Genomic DNA, 6,000 nt, shown 5'->3' on the forward strand with positions numbered 1-6,000 from the left:
TATATCAGTAAAAGGGACACCAATAAATTCTGTAGGTTCCATAACGATTATGGACATGATACTTGTAACGTCCAAAATTACCTAATAAGGCTTAGGGCCTTGATTAGGGGGCCACGGTGGAAAATTATGGAAATGATATGTTATGTGATATATATGTGTATCATTTATGATTATGTGAGTTATATTATAATATGACTTGATATGCATGTTTAGGTGTATTAAATATGCATGTGGGCCCGTTTCTAATTAAAAGGGCAATTTTTTGTAATTTGGCCCGTTATGGGTATATTTTGCATATATGTGATATATGTGTGAGACCACATTATTATGTGGATATATTTGGGTTACTCGGCACGAGGCGATCCTAGAGAGCAAGTTAGCGGGAAATTCACATCGGGACCAATACTTGACTCGGGGTGAGTCAAGGGGTATTTGGGTATTAGATTACCGAGTTATTGGGTAATAGTAATAAATATTTGAGAATATATTTGGAGTTAGTGAGATCAGGAGGAAATTATGGGGATTTTGACTATTTTACCATCGGGGATGTTTTTGGGGTACCCCCAGCATTGGGATTTGTGTAAGGTTACTTAAGCTCGAAGTAATCTGATAGAGGCAAAGTATGTTCAAAACACTTTCTCTCTCTCTCTCTCTCTCTCCCATTCTCTTTGTGGAGTTCGATAGCATTTTTGAAGGAAACTCGAGTTTTAGGGCTCAGATTAAAGCAATGTTAGAGTCATAACAATTCTAGGAAAGATTAGAAGCTTGATAGCCAAAAGATTGAATGTAAAAACGACATAATCAGAGGTAATTTAATCTTTGAATTTCTGAATTTTTGTTTCCTTAAGTTTCCTAAGTTTTGATTGGATTTTAACGGTTTGGTGAGTTTTTGAATTGTTTGAAACTTAGGTTTTGGTGGTTCTGGGATGCTGAGTTGATTGAGAACTTTGTGTTTTGGGATTTGGATAGGTTTATGGAGGGATTTGATATGATAAAAATGGAGGAAAAATCTGAGTTCCAAGTCGAGCCGCGACCCTATTCTTAGGCGCTGCGGCTCAAGCTGGACGAAGGAGATGAAGCAGGGTTGTTGGGCTATTTGAGCCGCGATGCCTATTAGGAGCGCCGCAGGGCTGGTGCGGTCAGAGAGGGCCTTGGGCCTCTGACTTGAGTGGGCCATGGCTCAAGTGCTTGGGGTCACGGCTCAAAATAGAAATTGTGGCCAAAATGGGTTTTTTGACGGGAACTCAAACCTAAGGGCTCGGGATCGATTCTGCTACCCAGTTTAGTAGAATTCGAGGTCTCGGAGGCTAAGACTCAGATTGGAAGCCTTTATTTACTCATTATTGATGAGATTCTATATTATGGTTGTGACTAGGTTATCGCTAGGGGCTCGAAACTGGGATCGTGCTCGAGGGTCATTCATTCTTAACCTGTGCTTGGACTAAAGGTAAGAAAACTGCACCCGGTATGTGATCATGTGATTATGGCTTAGCTCGAATTATTGAATAGGAATATGGATAGGAACGCCTAAGAATGTGCATGATTATGATTATGCTTTTGATTATTGATTAAGCATGTTGAATGCTTTGTATTTAGATATTTGATATATGATATATGATATATGCCTATCTGCATTATCTGATTGAGAAGGGCTTGATTTATGAGTCAAGGATGGCAATATCACGCTGAGCGCTGGTCGAAAAGCATTGACTTATGAGTCAAGGGCGCCAATAGCGCGTTGAGCACTGGTCGTTTTGGTTAGGCTAACCAGTAGCGCATCATACGCTTGTCCGACCTAATGGTCGTGGAAAATTCAACACCAGGTACGCTGGCCCAGCTTCGAGGCTGGTTATACAGAGGATAGGGCAAAGGGCCCCGGGGTGACTTATTAGTCCCATATCCTAGGGCTAGGCCCCAGACTTGAATTATGAGTCAAGAACAACATTGACACGCTGAGTGCCGGATGAAAGCATTGACTTATAAGTCAAGGACGACAATAGTGTTGAGCCCTGGTCGAAAAGCATTTACTTAAGAGTCAAGGACAACATTATCACACTGAGTGTTGGTCGAAAAGCATTGAATTATGAGTCAAGGACGACAATAGCGCTGAGCGCTGGTCGAAAAGCATTGACTTATAAGTCAATGGCGGCAATGGCAGGATGAGCGCTGGTCGATCTGGTTATGCCTAATCAGGAGAATGACATACACTTGACCGACCTATTGGTTGTGGAAAACTCATCGCCAGGTACACTGGGCCAGCTCCAATGCTGGTTATACAAAGGATAGGGCAAAAGGGCCCCGGGGTGACTCATTAGTCCCATATCCTAGGGCGTTGAGCCCAGTATGATTTATTAATCATGTATTAGGGTGCTGAGCCACAATATGATTCCATAATCATGTATTTTGGGCATTAGACCCCAGTATGATCCATTGATCATTTATCTTGGACTATTGGCCCCATATGACACTGCAGTCATTTATATGAATGGTATGCATGCATGAGTAGGGTTGTTACTGCTAGGCATGCTTATTATGATTTGGTAATATGTTGTTAATTGCTTATGAGCATGTTTAAGTTTTCTTGCTGAGCCTTGGCTCACGGGTGCTATATGGTGCAGTTAAGGGGAAAAGAAAGTTGGATGATCCTTGAGTTGGAGAGCTTAGGTGATAATGTGTACATATGTGACTGCTCGACCACCACGACCGAGGTTTTAAATAGGAACTAGGGTCAAACCCTATTTTTCCGCTTAGGTCTGCTGGTTGTAACTTTTCAATTGTAATCAACATTTTTAAATGTAGTTTGGGATCCCATGTATGGAAGTAAACATTTTAGTGAAACGGTAGTACCTTTTGACCAAAATTTTAACCCTAAACCATTAATCATGTTTAGTTACACATTTATGACCAAATGACTCGTTTAGCAAGTTTAACACTATTTAAAATACATAGTGTAACAATACTTGAGTAGTAGTGTAAAGAACACCCTAGACTAATACTTACAAAGCATTCACATAACATGATTTATAAAAGAATACCATCCATTATTAAAGTCTCAGGGGGACTTATTTAAAATCATGCAAGTTGGCGCCATAAGTTTAAAATAAAACATAGGTTTTTATGCAAAGTTCAAAGAAAATCCAAATAATTTAAATAACAGAGTCCCACTGATAATTTTAGGAAAGTCTCTTAAAAACAAAACATAATTTAAATGGCGTTCTACGTTGATCGTTTTATCGTCCATAGGATTGCCCCACGCCATACACCCCATGATGAAAGAACTCCTCACGTCACCACGCGTGCCATAGAGAAAACCTATTTGCTACCTGGAAGGAAAGTAAGGGGGGGTGAGCTAAAAGCCCAGTAAGGAAGTACAAACAAATAAGCAAGTAAGGAAACAACAAACAACCAAACACTAACGTTCATCCATAACATCATGGTATATCATAACATAATCGTAACATTTCATCACATCATAACATAAATGTGACATATCATCATATCATAACATAAATGTGACATATCATCATATCAAAACATAAATGTGACATATCATCATATCATAACATAAATGTGACATATCATCATATCACAAACATACAGCATACATGATGAGCATGGAACGCTAGTTGTCCATGTCACCCTATGAGGTAAACAGGAGATCACTGGTCCTTGAATAACCTCGGCGCGTCCGCCCTAGGAGTCACGTCTCAATGTCCTTAGTAACTCGTTCAATGTATCTGACATCGTAATATGTTTGATGTATCTAACTTCGTATTCTGTTTGATGTATCTAACATCCATACACATATCACATTCAACAGATCATCACATTAAGGCATTCATAATTTCATAACAGTTCATTCATATAACAGCCTTACCATTCATAGCATAAAATCATAAAATCTATCTAACTTCCTTACCTCAGGTCCAAGCTAAGAATTTCACAATCTTTCAACGAGCCTATATCATAATCAAAATAACGTTTCTTAGGTTCATAAAATTACTATTTTGCCCTTCCATACAACTCATGTGTGCATGGGCCATGCACTCATGATAACAGTTACACTAAACATGCAATTATCGCCAAAGAGAATAATGCTCGTTCTACCCATTTTACTAACATGATTGTTTTATAAAAAATCACATAGTTGAATAATAATCATGATTTTGGACGTAAAAGTTGATTTGCATGTAACATGCATACGTGGGAACATTGCGTAATAAAGACATTTTCAAAAACGATAATTCTACATGTCTTTTATTATTTTAAAATCAATAGACATATTACACGCTTTATTTTTCTTAAAATTTCTAAGTTGATTAAATTTCTCAAAAACTTTATTTTATTTTATAAATTTATTTTATTTTAGCTCAAAATAAAATATGTGACATTTTCATTAAATAAATATTAATTTACCAAGAATTACCCAACAAGCTTGGATTTAATTAAAATGCTTATTTTTAATATGTCCCTTTAGAAAAATAAATTTTATCATTGTGTTACAAAATGATGTGAAAAATATATTTTAAGTGTGGGATAATACATTTTGATTTAAATTATTTAAGACTTAGTTTTTAAGTAGCAAAAATCCATATGTGACAATTTAATAACAATTGTTAGCCTTTTTAAAACAAACTTTCAGCCACTATTTATTTTATTCAAAAATCACAAATAAATAGAGTCTAAATATTTTTCTTAATCATAATAAATGAAAATCATTATTTATCAAAATATGCATTTATACCATTAAAATATCATTTTTCAATATTACCGTAACTTAGGAAAAATAATTTATTCCAAAAATTAATCAAATTCATTTTTAGTGAAACTTACTTAATATTTTATTACAAAATTCCAGCAACTGTTATTATCATTAAAAATCACCATATTCAAGTTTATAAACCCATATTTTCCCAAAATTCAATAAAATTTCTGTAGGAAATTAATTGAATAAAATATCATAACATGAGACTTAAAATCCTCTTTTAATTTCATAAAAATTAACATATTCATCAAGAACATTATTTATGCATGCAACTCATCTTTTTATCAACTTTTACCCAATTATTTACAAAAAAAAAAACAGCAAGCTTAATTCTTTATAAAACTCAACTTTTGTCTCAAAAATTACATAAAATCATACATGCTTAAAATCTCATTATACTCTTATAATATGCATGATTCTAATATCACTAACATATTCACATGAATCCTTTTAAAAACCATTTGTTGCAATTCCATGAAAATCAACAAAACACTATCAATAAAATAACATATAGTAATTTATAAGCACCATATTCACATATGCCTTATATTAACCTAACATGTTTCTATCATTATTTCATGCATCTTATAATTTAATCATTCAAAATATAACATGCATCTAACAAAATTTCATGATCAAGATATCAAGATTGCCACTTATTCTCTTACCCATATAACATAGGTCCTAAAACATGGATTTAATATATTGTAAATCACACAACATATCATGAACACCCTTGGGTGTACCTAGGCCGAAATCACCAAACATGCACTCATAGATTATCACAATTTTTTTATGCATAGCAAAACCAACATCACAACCCTTTAACACAAATCATACTCTCACAATATCCAAAACCTATACATCAATCCTACCAAAATTAACCATTAGCATTATTAACAAAACCTCATAGACAACCCACCAAAAACAAATATAAGGGCTAAGAAAAGATCATTACCTCTCTTGATTGTAAAATCAAGAACACAAAAGATCAATGCCCAAACTCCACACCCTTGTTCAAGCCTAGGGTTTTTATTGGAAAACCACCATGAGGAGAAGGAAGAACCCAAACACACACAAAAAAAATAACACAAATCAATATCATATTATCAAATAAAGAGATTATGCAAAAGAGAAAACAAGAAGACATACTCTAGGAGGGGTTCCTCCTCACCTTCTCCTTCCTTCTTCCTTTCTTTCTTTCTTCCTCTCTCTCTCTCTCTCTCTACACGCCA

Source organism: Humulus lupulus, chromosome 6 (assembly GCF_963169125.1).
Source record: "Humulus lupulus chromosome 6, drHumLupu1.1, whole genome shotgun sequence".
NCBI classification, from domain to species: domain Eukaryota; kingdom Viridiplantae; phylum Streptophyta; class Magnoliopsida; order Rosales; family Cannabaceae; genus Humulus; species Humulus lupulus.